Genomic DNA, 17909 nt, shown 5'->3' with positions numbered 1-17909 from the left:
ACTAAGAAGAATATATGCAGTGTATTATTTGTTGAAACTGTACTTCCGATTTGATTTGAAACTGTCTCATTGCTATCTGTTTATCAATAAATCTTAGAAAAAAAAAAGAAAAATTGGGGACCATTCTTGATGTCTCCTTGTATAAATAACCTGATATCTGCCTCAATTGGACCTCTTCTCCTGTTTCTCTTGGCCCAGATCATTGGGCCCTATTTCATAAACTCTTTATGCATGTTCAAAAAAATTTCACATGATCAAGTTAATAGTTCTTAGAGCTCAATACCAGCCCTTAAAAGTAACTGAGGAAACAATGACTTGATTTCTGGATAAAACCATTAGGGAATGTAATGGATCAACTGAATTTTGAACTATGACTAAGGAAAACTATTAGATTCCCTTATGCTTTCTATTATCTACTCTAAGGAATGTGTTCTCACATTCTGTCCAAGGCTTTTTAGTAATGAGTAACTGAGTAACTGTCTCCCTGCCCTCCCTAATCTAATTCCTGTAAACATAGACAGCTTAAGTTGTACCTTGTAAAAATGACTTGCTAAACAAGTCCCCACAGGGGCAAGTAGTGCATATCACTGAACTGTGAAAGATCCTTTAGTCACATGATATTTGCTTTAAAATCTCTTTGCTAGGGGCTGGGAAGATGGCTCAATAGAATAAGGGCTTGCCTGGCAAGTGCAAGGGCCTGAGTTCAATTCCCGGTTCTGCCAAAATAAAAAATCTTTGCTTCCCCAGCTAGGCACAGATCAGTCAATCAGTCTTCTCCTTTGTGAGAAGAAAGAGAAGAAAAAAAGGAGGAGGAGGAAGAGGAGCAAAAAGAGAAGGAGAAGGAGGGGGAGGAGGAAGAGGAGGGCGAGAAGAAGGAGACCCATGGAAGTGCTATGGCTTATGAAACAGAGAGTTCTGAGGAGGTGAGAAAGCAAATAACAGGAACAAAGAAAAAACAAAGCAACATAGAACAATAAAGATGGTACAGAATTTCAAAACAAGGACTGAAAATTCACAATGGTTGTGATACTACATATTGTCTTAGATTGCAAGATTTAGTCATGCCAAACTGATCAAGCAATTAAACATTAATGCTTCCTTTCACTAAACCTTAATCCTTTTCCCTGTCTTTTTTACTATTTTCTTAATTTATTTTAGAGAGTAGAAAAATAATAGATGAAACACCAGACAATGCACATTTAAAAGAACAAGATGAAAGATATTCAACTGTGGTTGTTATATTGCATATGAGGGAAAAGAGAAAGGAAAAGAAATAAGAAAGAGGGGAAAAATATAAGTGCCTATCTAGGATAGCCAAGAAACCATTCTGATTCTGTGTAGGATTCTGGACACCAAGGCTACAGCACAGTGGGGGAAGAACAGGAGAGAGTGAGGGCCTGAGGGCCACAGGGGAGCCAGGGCCTGTGGAGTTGCAAGCAAGGGGAGATGAGGAGACATCGCACCCAAGTCCCAGGGAAGAGAAAACAGAAGAAATGAGACCAGGAGTCAAGGCTCAGAAAGATACAGACTAGAAAGGACACAAAGAGGGAGTGCAGAGGATCAGCACTACAGGGACAGGGAAAGAGAAACAGAAGTAGGTAGAGAATACAGAGCCTTGTGACAGCTACTTCCAAATAGAAGTCTGCACTTTCTTATTGAATACCTTTAGCAAGGGTATGTGCAACCACCTTTCTTATAAAACATATCAATTTACTTTCCAAAAAAATACATATGTGTCCTGTCAGAAATTTTGCTCAACACTGTTTGTCTCAATTTCTTTACTGGTGGTTTCTAGTAATGTACAGGAATCTTCGAATCTCATCTCTGGACTTCACTAAGAAACCACTGCGGCCAGGTATTGATCTGGTATTTAATGATTTTTTTCAGGTATAAGTCACAGAAAAATGTCACAATTATTTTCTGTCTCATTGCTACTATGATACATTATTGATTTCTTTACATCTATAATTTCAAAGCTGCTAAAATGAAAAACAAATCAATGTCTAATTATTAATAAAACAATAACAGTGAACAGATTCAAATATCATAAATTCAGTATCAGGTTGATTTAACTTTTTATTAAGTATAGTCAAGCATGAAGTCAGAGACCAAATTTTATATTAATATACCAGATTTTATTTAAAAAAATCAAGAACTGAGGATTTTGTAGTAGAATGTTTGCCTAGTGTTCACGAGACCCTGAGCCCAATTACCAGCATTATAAATATGCAAGTGTAGAAATATATCACTTATTTTACTTTATTTTATTTATTTATATGCTACTTGGAATTGACCTCCAACCTTGAGCTTTCCAGGAAGATGCTGAGCTATATACTTGACCCCATCATTTATTTTAGAATCACAATAAATTTTCCATGTATTGTAGCTCTTCAAGTTAATACAGTGTTTGACTTAATGTGTATCTGTAAAATGTCAAAACACTTATTTGTCCTAGTATAATATAACATCAACTGAAATAATATTTCCTTGTAAAATGTACAACATCTCTCCTCCACCCCCAATTTTTTAAAACACTTTAGGAAACCAGCTCTTCCCGGTTATTGCTGTAGTTAACAGTGTGGAAACCTGAGACAAGATTTCTTGTCCCAAGACATTTTAGCTTGTGTACTCCTGGAAATGTGGAAGAAGGAACAGATAATGAAGTGTGAAATCTAAGGTGAACACAACTGTGTTTATTAAGCCTGCTTCCTTGTTGTATTGACCCCCAGAAGAGATGAATGTGGAGAACAGTTCCCAGAGTCACCACTCAAGATCTTTGCCTCTTAATCCTTCCTTGGACTGTTTAAACATACTTTTAGGAAGTCCAGCTAATGTGTGCTTCAAAGGGGGAAATCACTGAGGACTCTCCATTTGTCAAGTGGGGCCACTGGTTGAATAGCTGTTGACATCAGCAAGAGCATCTATTTAAAAGTTTGACAGGCTTTCGCCTTATACTGGCAGTTAACATAGGTTTCCTCAGGCTGAGAGGCAAAGCTTCATAACCACCTCAATCTTAAACTTCCTCTGAATCCATCACGAAGGAGTTTTCTTTCCCCCAATAAATATATTCTGCTCATAAAAATAAATAAATAAGTAGGGAAATCAGTTCTATTTGTTTCTAAGGGTCATTTCAACATGGCTCTGAAATTTCTGCATAGAAAGAAATAAAATAAATGGAAGAATTTATTATTCACATGTTTCCTAGATACAGGGAGCACAATGTACCACTTGAGGGCACAAATGCCAATATTAGCTTCTGGGGAGTGGGCTTCATTAAGCCTGGGAGAAAGGGAGAAGGGAGAGGAGAGGAGCAGGTGGGGGGATGTGTTGTAGATAAAAGTGACAGAACTGTTAACAGAAGAGAAATGACATTTGTCAAGAAACAAAAGAATAGTCTTTTTCTCTTGTTTTTCTTCTATCTTCATGATTATACTTGTGTGTGGATAGGAGACACTAGTTGTCCTTATGGAATGACACAAATTTTACTTCTAATTTAAGAATCAGAAGTGAGGAAGTCATATAGTAAGAAATATCTTAGTTTTGAACATGTTCAACACTGTTTCTTTTCATTCATGTATACCTGCTCTTTCTTTTACATCTCTATTAACTGTCACTGGTTCTTTATATAGTGAGTCAAATATTTAGGGCTCATCTCTGACTTTCCTAGTTCTAAAGAGCTATGTAACTGTCCTAGGAGATGTGCTCTCCTCACTCAGGGAAGGTTGAGCCTGAGTGTCTCCTTCCATGTTCCCACCACCACACTAATCCAAACTTTGCTCCTCCTGTGTTATTGAGATATTCCATTAAAATTTTTCATCATTTCTTCCCTTACTCTAGTTTCTTCTCCCAATCTAACACACCAAAATACATTAATACAATAGTCTTTGCTTAAAATTAAAAACTCTTTCATATTTTACACAAAATATGATTCAAGACCTGTAATAATCTAATCATCTCATACCCAGCTTTCATTGCCAACTATGCTTCACATTTTGTATCCTCCTTTTTTATTCATTTTGCCATAGGGTTTCCTACACCTAAGATTTCTATGTGTTATCCTATAATATAAATTCCATAGGGTAAGATTTTGGACTTTTTCTTTTTCTTCTGTTGTATTTTCATTACTGTGTGGCAAGTGGCAAACACCTAATATTTAGTGAACACAAAGCTTCTTTGTGTCAAGCTAAGTGTATTCTTTCCTTAGAAGCAGAAATCAAAACTATCAGATGTTCAGGGAACACGCTCTGCAAGACAGCCAGTATTTGCATGTTTCCTGCTATGATAATCTAGTGTATCCATTTCTCTGAAGATATAATAGGCATCATATTGAGAATCAAGTAAGAGTCTGGTTTATCCTTTTACTTCTCTGCGCTTGTTTCCTTGATTTCATCTACTTTAATCTTGATTGTTAAACTCTGTAATTATACAAATAGTACATTATTGCATTGGTCTATAAAATACTGAGAATTAGATTTGATGATCAAGACAACTTGCACCATTTTTTTCCTAGTTCCCCATCTTTGACTAAATTTGGTGTGTTTCTAACAAAATTCAAAGATTACATATCTAAATACCTATCTAAATACAGACATCTTTTTATTCACTACCATAGTATGCATATAATTTTGGATGTTCTTTTCGCTGAACTACATTTTGAAACTATCTTTGTGAATTCATAGGAGTCTAGTTATTTTTTTTCTGTAGCTGCTGCTACATATTATTACATGAGATAAACAGACTAAACATAATCAATTTTAATGTTTTTAGATTCATTTTGTTCAGTTTTTATTTTTTGCAGGTTTTGTCAAACACTATATATATATATATATATTCACTTTCTCAATCTTAGACATTTAGTTAGAATTATTGATTCATAATGAATGTACATTTCACTGTTAACAAATACAGCATTGCTAAATTCTTGAATTACTTTTCCATCAACAATAAAACAAAAAAAAACAATAAAACAGAATATAGTTTTCTCAGCATTAGTCAATACATTATTGGCATGTTAGCCTCACTCTTATTTTTCAATTAGATGAGTAAAAATCTAAAATATTATTATTTTTTTTTTTTTGCAGAACCAGGGATTGAACTCAGGCCCTTGCACTTGCCGGGCAAGTGCTTATTCTACTGAACTATTTCCCCAGCCCCTAAAATATTATTTTAATAAATCCATATTTCTATTACTTTCTATTAATACATTTATATATGTGTGCATCAGTTGAATTTCCTTTGCAAAAAACATTTGTTAACAATTTTTATGACTTTCATTTTACTCATCTCTTCATGTTTTATCAAACTATACATAACACTTCACCATCTACAGCACCCCAAAATTACTTCACACTTTGTGTCAAAATATTGACATTTGGATGTCAAATTCATTGATATGTTAACATGTGTGCATGTGATGGAGACCATTCCAGAGTGAAGAGGAGGAGAAATCACAGGAGCAGGAGAGTGGTCAGAGAAGTGGGAGCACTTGAGTGTGAAATGGTTTTAATGTTCATGGGGTCTGATGGGGCTGGTTTCTCAGACTATGTCTATTTTGGGTAATTCTCAAGGGTTTTTTTGGCTCATTGTCTTCAAATCCTGATTATATGTCACTCTTCTTTTTTCCAAACCCTTTTGTTTTTTAATGTATTCAGTACAGTGTCTACAGGGTCTCACTACACAGATTGCACTCATAGTGATTCTCCTGTTTTCAGCCTCCCAAGCGCTGGGATTACAGTTCCTAGCACACGCCACATGCCCAGTCTCAGTTGTTTCTGCGCACACGGGGGTTGGGGCTGGCATGACATACCGTGGATCGAGCCTCGGCCCTGTGTCTGCCAAAGCAGGCACTTTAATCTGCTGAGCTATCTGGCCAGCCCCTTCCCCCCACCACCACCAAACTTTCACTCCTCACTCCCTTTACTCTGTCTCCTGGTTCCATCATTGCAGGGAACATCCAGGTCCACCGCTATTTTGTTTCCTGCTTCTATTAGGATGCATATTCTTCTATATGTGTTGCCTGATAAACATCAGCCTGCTCTCAAGAAAGTATATTATTTCCTTGAATGTTCTCAGAACAAAGATATTTTACCTCACTTGTTACAATTCACTTAGAATTGATCATTGAAAGCCATAGAAGGGCAAAGGTAGAAAAGAGCAACAAAAGACTTTAAACAGAAATTAAGATGGTTCCTTTGTGCTTTACTGAGTGTTTAACACAGGCAGAGAAGTAAATTCTTCTATGGAAGGTTTGCATTTCTGTCTATATAGCATGAATGTAATGAATATGCTCTCCCTCGCACTTCTGTTTCATCATCTTATTAAATGTATGGAAATTATATCTGTGACCTCTGCTCTGCACGGGATCACTTAAATCAGTTTCTATGAGATTACAGGGTCATCCTCCAACTGTAATCCTTTGAAGTACAAAGGGCACATCTTGTAGTTTTCTTTATTTAATACCTCTGACAGTACTAAGGTGGTCAGGATTTTCTTTGATTCCCACTTCTTCAGAGTAAATAAAAGTTATTAGATTGACAGAAATTTCTCTTTCCTACTGTGATGTACATAAATACCAAGGCATCTATTTTACTAGAAAATATTCAAAACCAGTCATGCTTTCAAATGTGATTGCTGTCTTTGTGAATTTAATACTAACACAATGTGAGAGGATGTCAGACTCAACTTCGTGAATGTCAACTAGCTTTATCTAACATTTATTAACGTATTGTGTTGGATTTTCATGGAGTTATTTTGTTACCAAACTAGCCTAAAAACACTATTTGTCCCATTTTAAAATACAAAGTACAATTTAAGTGAAATATAAACAGCTCTTTTTTGGTTAGGAAACTTATAGAAATATATTTCTATGTTTTTGGATTTGAGCCATCTTAGAAATATTAAAAGCACAAATTTCTTTCTGTTGCAAGGTAAGACTTATTCAGATATAAAAAACAAGTTTCTTATATGTAATGGAAAAAATTTCTATTAGTACAATGCACAATCTTCATTGGAATGAAACCTATGCATATTAAATTTTCATAATAGAATTTAGATAAGAAGCATCCTAAGGAAAGTACAAAGAGCTTTACCATTTATTTCTTACTCTGTTTTTCTTTAATCTACTTAAGAAAATTTTCTAACACCTATTCCTGCCTCACCCTATGAGCCATGAAAAAAGAACTAATTTTATGAGATCAAGAGCTCTAGCTATATATATACCCACCAACACTGAAGATATGACCCAGGACAGTGGACCTCAGTGTTCAGGATGTGTCGGAGTCCCCTTGCAGGCCTCCCGAGACAGATTTCTCATCACCACTGCTGTGTTCCTCGTTCCCTAGGCTTGGATTTGGGCCTGGGAATTTTTGTTTATGGTGCTTTTTGAGGTGATGCTGCTCTTGCAAATTCAGGGATCTCAAAGCATTAAGACTCACTGGCCTGAAGAAGTTCTGAGATTGAACAAGATCAAGAAAATCAATGACGAGGGCTTGCGGGTTAGCTCAGCTGTTTAAGCGCCTGCTGCGGCAAACCCAGTCAGGAGCAGGGGACTGCAATTCGATCCCCAGCTCCCCATATGCCTTACCAGACCCTCCCTTAAGGCAGCCTGAGCCAGCCAAAGAGATAAATACTTAAAATTTGGAATTAGGGAATCTTCTCTGGCTGTAATACTGTTGAAACCAGAAAGTGAGGGTGTGTGGAGTGGCCATCATCAGTGCTTGAGTTTGGATCTAAGGCTCCTGTCTGGGGAGGATGCGTGGATAATGGAGTGTTGTACTCAGGAGAGGATTTATGCACTAATAAGTCACGGGGATGAATGGGCCATGAAGAGGCTCAGCCTGTTGCGGTGGGTTGCTGGGAAAAAGACCTGGAGAAGAGTGTGGCCCTCTGCAGCTCCGGTTTCTCTGGCTCACTTCTTCGCCTCAGTAGGCCAAGCACCATTCCTGCCTCTCGGCCCCCTGGTGTCCGCTTTCTCCACTGCAGCCTCCCAGCTGACAGAGCGAGCCATCACAGTCCCCTCCTCCTGTAAGTTGTGGGGTCAGGCCTCACATCTGCGCAAGAGTAGAGTGGCTAAGACAGTGGGGTAAGGAATAAATGCAAGCATTTTGTAGAGAAAGCAATTAGTGAGATAGTCACCAAGCAATAAGATGCGAATAGAAAGCATGTAGTGTTAAGGGAAAGAAAGAAACAAAAAAAAAAAAAAAAAAAAAAAAAAAAAAAAAAAAGAAAAATTTTGTTTTTAAGAAAAAAAAAAAAAAAAAAAAAAAAAAAAAAAAAAAAAAAAAAATCAAGGAAGATGTTGCTTGGGTAATTTTCCAGCTTTCTAGTTCTGCTTCTTCAATAATGTCTGGATATAATTTTGACTGGAGGTCTGAAGGATGCTCTTTTGTAACTTTCTAATAAATGTCATGCTGTTTGTTTTGAGCACCACGTTTTCAACAAGGTACAGATACTTATTTCAGCTGGGGAGATAGCATAGTGGCACAGTACCTGCCCCGAAAACACAAGGTCCTGAGTTCAGTTCCTGATACTCACCACAAACAAATACAGAAAAGATACTAATTTTCAAAATGTCTGCTGAATGGAAAAAAAAAGATTATTTTTTTCTAAGCTGGTGTTATATGCAAAATTGTTATATGCAAAATTGATATATATATATATCCAATAACTCAGTCTTTGTTAAGTTTTTACTATGAGTAAGGCAGAACAACACATCTCTACACTGACCAACTTGTCTATAATGGAAAATGATATTAAAATGTACATTATAGGGGCCAGGGAGATGGCTCAGTAGAATAAGCACTTGCCTGGCAAGCTCAAGGACCCCAGTTCAATCCCCAGTTCAATCCCCAGTTCAGCCAAAAAATAAAAAATAAGATAAAATAAAATATACTTTATATATTTGGGATTCTGTCTAGAATGAGAATAAGAAACTGTTGGCTTACTACTACATCCAGCCCCTACAACATACATAATATAATAATGAATTAACAAATAAATATTTATGAATAAAAAGTAACAGGTTTTACTGATAACATTGTATAATCACACTCATTGGTTTTTGTGTTACACAGGTCTTAGAGAACTAATCATATTTTAGCAACTGAAACTATGATTAGTTCTCTAAGAGTTTCTAAGGTTCCAAATGAAATCAATGGTTGTATGCAGCAGGTGACAGGAGGTGAAGGTAGTCAGGTCCCCGTGTTGCACAGTCATCGATCACAGGATATATCTTTGTCAGCAATCACATAGAGAGAAATTACCAAGGTAGTGAAAGCTATAAAATATATTAGAAGATGTTTCTGTTCATCAACCATTTACACAATCTCAGTTACTCATGCCGACCTGTGTGCTCATTCTCACGGGTTGAGCATTGGCTGCGGTACGTCGGCTTCATGCTGCAGGTCTGCATGTGTGTTGCAGGTGGTCATGCTTCATGCATAGTCACTTTGGGACTAAATTGAAGGGACAGAAGCAGCTGGGGCATGACTACCATCCAGTGATGGTCAGAAGCTTCCCCAAAGCTTCAACCCAACCCTGTGATACTTCTGAATATCTCAACTCACTGATGTCTTTACTTATTCCTCATCTTCTCATTCTAGGGGTCAAGGAAAATCCCATGGTCACCTGTCACACTGGTTCAATAGAGGTATTCTTTCTATGTGGGGATCATAGTGTTCTGTTTTATTTCAGTACAGTGTACTGAACCTAGAGCCTTCTGTCTGAGCTATATCCCTGGCCTTTTCAATTTTATCATTTTTTAAAATTTTGACACAAAATCTCATCAAGCTACTAAATTGTCCAGGCTGTGCTTGAAGTTGTGATCATCCTGCCTCAGGCTCCCACAGTGCTAGGATTACAGGTCTGAAACACCATGCTCAGCCTAAATAAATGACTTGAACAATATTTAATTTACTTTGAGTCCCAGAGAGAAAAGTAAGTTGCTGAACTACTTATAAACGCAAGGCAACATTTTTATGATATTTCAAAGTCTAAACCATAGCTAGATCTCAGAGTCTTACCCATAGGGCAGTTAGTTTAAGAGTATGTCTCCCAGTCCCAGTTTTGATGGAGGTTTAAGCACTTATAAGCATTCACTTAGTTAAATAGATAAACTACAGTAATTCAGAGGAAATGTGATATGGAGAATTGGTTATACAAGTGTTTAAAGAAGATAAACAAAATGGGAATATAGTGGTCTAATCTAAAGAAGAAGAGGTAGACATAACACTCAAAGTTCAAGAGATGAATATATTTGTGTGCTGGAGTTCATGAGCTAATGACAGACAAAATTCTTAGCAGTTCTTTTGCAGTTGCTGTTGGAGCCACCAGCCAATTCCTGTTTGACCACTACGCTAAACTCACAGAAAAGGCATCTGACTTTGTCAAATAGTGAAAGCCTAGCACCATAACCCTCTTTTCATTACTAGCAATTTTTGACACTTACCAAATTGAAGGACACAGAAACAAAGTATCTTTCTTCTTTGAATTTTCTGATTTCCTGTTCAGTCCACTACTAAGACCTCCTCATGTGCTCACCCTACCCCTCAAAAAGCAACAGCCGGTGGATACCTAACAAATATAATGTGCCAAAACTATACTATTGAAACACATAGCAAAGTCAGGAAGAATGAAGTTTAGGGATCAAGAGCAAATGCACAAGACTTCTATAAAAAGTACTGTTATGTGTCGCTGGGGGAAGATGGGGCTATTTTGCAGGAGGACATAAAGAGAAGATAGAGAAGTGAAAACAGCAGAGATAAGCTACAACCTCCCTTGCACTGTCAGCCCAGTGAAATAAGTTTGATCTGTGGTGAGCATTAGTGGGTTCAAGCTTGAAGCTAGAAGCTGAAAGAATTTGGTTCATGAACTGAACTATGAGACCCCAGGAATAAGTTCTGGTGCTTCAGGGTCAATACAATGTTGTGCATGAAATATAACACTTGCAAACATCAAGGACTGGTAATAAGTCTCAGGACAGACTTGGCCTAGTGCCTAGAAAAGAATGCTAGGATAGAAAAACATTATACACCAAAAGTCATAGCACATAAGAGATACCACCACCCTTCAATGTTCCACAATAACAGGGTGGGGAAAAGAGTCTTATGGAAGGGATAAATGTCTTAGGAATGTTTAAATCCAGTGTAGAATAATGCTCAGTGTCACCCAGTATTGTCATAGCTCAATGAAATCTGGAACAGTTTATAAAACTAAACTTAAGAAACAGAGTGAAAGTTGCTCTTTTGACTTATTATAGATGCATACACACATATCTTGTACACAACTTCAACAAAATATGCATTGGAAAAGAAATCTAAATCCTACTATATGTAGTTTTGTATTTTCTGTATTATCTGCTATGTTTTTCTCTTCTTTGAAGAATTCTAGGTGTGAACCATTTAATTGATATTATAAAGTGTCATAAATAACATTTCTTTCAATTTACAAAACACTGATAATCTCCAATTTTCATCTCAAAGTTAAAAAAGTCAGCTACAGTTTTATCAACAAAACTTTCTAAAGTTTTCTAATGTCCCTAATTTTCCTTCTAGTTTGGATTGCCTGGTGTTAAACTACATTTAATAGCACTGCAATTCTCATTTATGTTCTCAGTGAATTATTCGCCATGAATATAAGTACATATATGAACTAAAATGCTTTATGGATTAGATTTATTTTCATAAGGAAACTGTTAGCCCTTTAAGGCTGGAACTAAGTCCAATACTCTTGTTTCTCTCACACAGAAATAGAAAAGTATAAACAAAGAACTGTGGGGGACTCATGAAGGTGTATTTAATTTAATGGCAGAGGAATAATAACAAAGACAAAAATTTTAAATGTGTCTAAGTGATAATAAGCTTGGATCACTTTCTTCCCAAATAAAACCAGTTCAGGTTACTTCTTCAGAGGCAAAATGTTGTGGGCAGCTGAATTAGATAGAAATATTATAGGAAGGGAGGCAGAGCCAGGCCCTCAAGGAGACAGGATGGAAGACAAGGTGACTGTAACTTGGAAGAGACAGATACTCCTTTGTGGGCCAGACCTCAAGACAAAAGAGTAAACAAACACAGCTATATCCTTCCCTAGGGATGGGCATCAGGGATGAATATTCTAAATAGGTATCAATCACCTTGAAAGAGCCCAAGTGAGTCACTATCCCATCCCCCAACAGGAAGAGAACCTATCCAGCTTGCTACCTGACTCCTTCCCTGATTAGTCCTGGACTTAATTAATCTTACCTGAGAAATGGTGCTTGTAATCTCATTGGTTGACCATAGTTTTGTTCCACCTCATGCTCACCTAAGCAAGTTCCCATGTTCTCAACCACTTTAGACCCACCTCATCGCATGGTTTTCCTTTATAAAAGTCCCTGGAAGAGACAGCATCCTGGGGACCACCCACTCAAGGTCCCCCTCCTGTCCCTCCCTTCCTGTCCCTCTCTGGGACAGGAGCTTTCTTTCTCCCAATAAATATATTCTGCTCACAAAAAAAAAATGGAAAAAATAAATAAATAAATTATAAGATTTTCTCGGTAAAAGCAAAAAGTTAACATTTCATCTGATTTTTCAATAAAAACTCTTGGCAGAGTAACTAGAAATGTGAAATATTTGGAGTTTGAAGTTCAGTATTATTAACAAAAATGCTGTTTTAGATTTATAAGGACAGTTTGAAATAGACATGACTTCAGACCATCTGACCGGCTCACAAATTTCTCAAATCTGTCAGGTACTAGACCAGCTGAACAGCTCATGGCTTACCCAGGAATCATGTGCAGTTAAAGTGTGCGGATACTATAAAGAAAACAAACAGGTCGGCTCACTTAATGTGAAAAGGGAAGAAACCAATCTCCACAGAGTCTTTCAATTCTGCTTTTCTATTGTATAAAATTTTTATGACTTTAGCATAAACTTTTCAAAAGCTGGGATTTTAATAGAAATGGCAATGTAGTATTAAGTGTGTTTATTACCCTTGGGCAATGCTTGTGTTATAGGGAAAATTCAATGTAATGTCCCTTGCAGCAATTGAATATCGGAAATATTGATAGAAAAATTCCATTCAATGTTTAGCTATCTGAAAATTTTTCTTTGGATTGGAAATGTATTTGTCACCACTTACGTTCAGTATTATGTACTGAATATTGTCAAAACTGTTATAATCAGTTTAAGCCTATGCATTTAAATGTGTTATTTACACAAATCTAAGTTTAATACTCATAGATATGGTAAAGTATGTATATTATATATAGAGTCTAATACTTTATCTGCAATAAACTTGATGTAGCATAAAGAATACTGTAGTCCAAGAAGAAAACATGATTGTAAGAACTAAATTCAACATTTATCAGATGTAAGGCCTTGACATACCACTTAATCAATTTACATTTCAGTAATTCTTTTTCCAGCAAAATGGAAACAACATTGACTTTATAATGTCAACAGCATTGACATTACTTAATAGTCATTTTGAAATTGAAATGGAACAATCGTGAAAAGAATCTTTAAAGTAAACACAGTAGATAAATAATGTAAACTATTATATTCAGATCTTTTATAATCACTATATATTTTAATGTGTAGGATATATCATAAAATTTAAGAATTACTAAGAACATGACATGAAACTACCAGTTGCATGTCTATATAATATATACATATATGTATATATTTTTTTTTCAAAACTGAGGATTAAATTCAGACCCTTACACTTGCCAGGCAAGTACTTATTCTACTGAGCTATCTCACTGGCCCCAATATAAATATTTCTATTACTTTTTATGTCTCACATAATTTAAACTAAAATACTTGTTCTTGTTATTAGCATAGTACCCTTGTAAATAAGCATATATGGGTCTATGCATAGGTACATACATGTATACATACACATAATTATGGTTTGAGAAAAAATGTTGAAGTGTAATAGTGAATAATACTATATTAAGTAGCATTGGTGTAAAATATCAACACTTAATTGCTACTAAATTTATGCCACATTTGATCCTTCCAGTTGTGAGTTATAATTGTATATAACAATGGAAAATTCTTTGACAACTGAAAAAGAAAACTTTAATCATTGGAAAAAAAGTGTATTAGCTTATAAAAATGGTTAAATTGTTCAGCTTATAATTTTTTCATTTCCCCATCAGGAAATTAGTCTCGTTTTCATTAATTTGTGTGATTATTTTCTGAGGTTTAATGTTCTTGTTTGGAACATAGGCTGAATAACACTTGATAGAATTGTTTTTATGGTAATTAAATAAGCTAATTTAACTTAGATCTTAGACAAAATTATTAGTAAGATAACAAAGTTTTCAGAACTTTTAAGAAGTAGCACTCATACTTAAAAAGTAGACTCTGCTGCCTGCCTATTTCAAAGACTAAAGTGTTAACTGACAAAATTATGAAAAATCACAATGTATCACTTCATAATTTACATCAAATAATTTTACCTTTTTTGTTTTTTTCTGGAAACTGATTCCACCAGTGAATATGTATTAATCCACTAGTATATATTGCTATTGCTTGGAATTCAGCCTTTATACAAATACATGCACCTTATAATTTTAAGTTATCTATTCATTGCATGTATCACTCCAGCAGTATCCAACTCCAATTGATAAATGTATTTCTTTAAGTAAGCATATTAGTAAGCTGTGATTAGTCCATCCAAGTAAATATTCCTTGAAAAATAAAAGAACAAACTATTATGATATTGTCGCCAGGTCTCAAAGTGCTGCAGCTTGGTACTTATGTGGCCTCCAAAGGCCTATGTGTTACAGGATTGGTATTCAACTTGATGCTGTTGAGAAATGGTAAAATTCTTTCTTTTCTCTTTTCTTTTCTTTTTCTTTTCTTTTCTTTTCCTTTCCCTTTCTTTCTTTCTTTCTTTCTTTCTTTCTTTCTTTCTTTCTTTCTTTCTTTCTTTCTCTCTTCCTTCTGAAGAAATATATTTATTGGGGGAAAGAAAGTTCTGTCCCAGAAAGGCATGAAGGGGATCTGAATGGTTGCCAAGGAACCTATCTTTTTAAGGCATTTATATAGAACAAAACCATGAAGTGAGATGAATCTAAGGTGGGAAACAAGGGAACTCACCAGGTTGCAATGAAGTGAGATGAAACTGTGGTCAACCAGTAAGATTACAAGCACAATTGCTCAGGTAAGATTGATTAAATCAAGATTAGATGAGGAAGTACAGCAGCTTTTCCTGTAGGGGGTTGGGTAGTGGCTCATCCTGGATTTTTCAAGGTGATGGATACATATTTAAATATCAATACCTGATGCCTATCTCTAGGGAAGTATTTGGCTTCATTTGTTTAATCTTTTGTCTTGGGTTCTGTCCCACAGGGAGGTGACTATCCCACAGTTGCAAGGTATCTTGTCTTCCATACTAGATCCTTCGAGTGCTTATAATAATTCTGTCTGATTGCCTATTATATTTCTATCTAATTCAGCTGCCTACAACACTCTCACCTCTGAAGAAGTAACCCTTCTGTCGTGAGGGAATCATGGATGATGACAACTCTCATTTCTTCAGGCAGAAAGGTGTCATAGTTTTTAATCAGCAGTTAGAAATACTCTCCAGAGGTTTCATGTGAAGGCCTTTGATAGACACCAGGCATTTTCACTTTGGCTAGGCAAATAGCTTTAAGTCTGGAGGAGACAAAGCCAAAGAACACAATCAAGTATGCATGAACCAAATAATATCTGGCATGTTATTTATCTGTCATATAATATCTTGAACAGCTATTGAGACTTTAGCAGAAAAATCAGGAATGTACATATAACATCTAGTTTTTATAACTGTGGAAGTAACTCCTGTGCTTTTGTTAGAATAAAACTCTTAAGAGATGGGCCTGGTGGTTGTGCTTTTAGTCACCTGTGGTGCACCCTTCACAGGACACAGTACCTTTCTCTCTGTCTCTTTTGTATTCTGGTTTTGAGATGAATGATTTTATCCTGCCATGTCCTCTCATCTTGGCCATCCAAATTCTCCACCAAAACCCTAAACATAATGAATCCACCTGATCATGGATGGATCCTCCAAAATATTGAGGCAAAATAAGCCTTTTGTCTTTATCAGTTTATTTTCTTAGGTATTTAGGATAATGACAGAAATCTGGCAAACATACATGGGCAAGGTAAAAGATCAAGGAAAAGGGCCAATTTCTAAAGTTTGTATAATGTACACTGCCCCTGGAACAATAATCTATAACCCATGATATTATAGCAACTAGGGAGGGAAAGGGTCTAACAATAGTGCTACTGGAAGAGTATTTTTATGTATAGAATAGTAGCACACCCCTTTATTGTGGTTACAGATCTACACATGTGAAAACATTATATACTCTGCACACACTGAAGCCCACAAGACCCAGAAAAATACCACAATATGCACAAAACCTAGTGAAATCTGAAAAAAGTCTGTAATTTGGTTAATAGAGTTATATAAATGTCACTTTTCTCAGTTTGACAGCGGTGCTTTGATTTTTTTAATACAAATTGCATTCTTTATTTTAAAAAAGAAAAAAAAAAAAAACGCTCTTACAAAAGTGCCAGTCTGAGGCAGAAGGATCACAAGTTCAAGGATAACTACAGACTGGGCTATATAATGTTACCCAGGCCAGCCCAGGCTGCAGTCAAACCCTGTCTCAAAAAAGTAAATACATAAAATAAAGATAAATTTTGAAAAAAAAGATAACAATGTACAATGCATTGATTATTGAAACTGTCCTATTAATCAGCTTTGAAACTGTCTCATTCATATTTATTTCTCAAAAAATAAATAAATAAAAATTTTAAAAAATTTTTTAAAAAACCCTGAAACATAGAAAAATATGGAACGCTTCACGAATTTGTGTGTCATCCTTGCGCAGGGGCCATGCTAATCTTCTCTGTATCGTTCCAATTTTAGGATATGTGCTGCCGAAGCGAGCACTGTGCTTTGATTTTATAAAATAGTATTTTGGTAAAAGTCAAGGTCAACCTGAATGGCATTGTGATCCACTTAGGAGACTTCCGAGACTCATTTCTTGGTTTGTCTGGGTGGGTCATATTACAAACAATTCTACTCTGAGAAAGTAGGTTTAAGTGCTCCACACAATGTACTAAAAATGTGCTGTTTTTTATTTTGAAAATATAACACAATGAGGTCAGCTATGCTGTAAGTAGAGTTGCATATCTGCAGCTTGTGCTTTCCTTAGAGGAATTTCTAAGCATGGATTTAGAATGTGCTGTCTCTGAAAATTATAGCAATCTCTTGGGGGAAATTCTTGTGAAAGTAATGGCCATGTGATGTCAACAAGAGACTTCTAAAGACTTAAGGAGATCTAAAACACAATTAACTTGACCTGGAAATAGAATAACTCAACATTTTTTCCATTTTGCATTGGAAATAAGTTGCACTTGGTTAATGTCTTACGTTATTATTAAAGACAGTTTGTTTTTGGCTTTGACGTAAAAAAGAAAAGAACTGACATAAAACTATGAATATTTATTTCAATTTTTCTTTGGGAAGCATTGGGCCACTTCTATGTGGAGTTAATTTTTCCCTGAAAGATAGTGAAAATACTTATAAAAGTCATCTGAGTGGAGATAAACCTGGGAATGGGAAATGAACTTGGTGAGACTTAGACTAGAATTGAAGAGAGATGTTATCTCTTCTTCCTTAAATAGATTCTCATGATCAAGAATATTCCTTTAGCAAAAGGACCATGAAGCAGATAAGCTGATCAATACAACCCAGACAAAGGATAGATGGTAGATAAGAATTATTTTATTTAGAAGCTCTTCCTAGTAAGGATTAGTTTAGTAGGTACCTTTGAACTATGAGATTGAGCTACTTCGTGTCAGATTTCATCAATAATTAGTATGTTAAACTTTAAATCTTTACAGAATGTGAAGAAAAAAATAAAGAAA

The 17909-nt window shown here is 35.7% G+C and overlaps 1 non-coding gene across 1 annotated transcript; it reads right to left on the bottom strand.

The window, feature by feature from the left end:
• Nucleotides 1-16822: 16822 nt before the first annotated feature.
• LOC111818183 lies at nt 16823-16929 on the bottom strand. The gene has a single exon (XR_002822238.1). It is a non-coding gene; the product is annotated as a U6 spliceosomal RNA (small nuclear RNA).
• Between the last annotated feature and the right edge of the window lie 980 nt (nt 16930-17909).

The sequence above is a fragment of the Octodon degus genome, unplaced genomic scaffold, assembly GCF_000260255.1.
Source record: "Octodon degus isolate 3935 unplaced genomic scaffold, OctDeg1.0 scaffold00082, whole genome shotgun sequence".
Classification (NCBI taxonomy): Eukaryota; Metazoa; Chordata; class Mammalia; order Rodentia; family Octodontidae; genus Octodon; species Octodon degus.
Note: the sequence above shows the minus strand (reverse complement) of the source record. Positions and strands in the feature narration are given on the sequence as shown.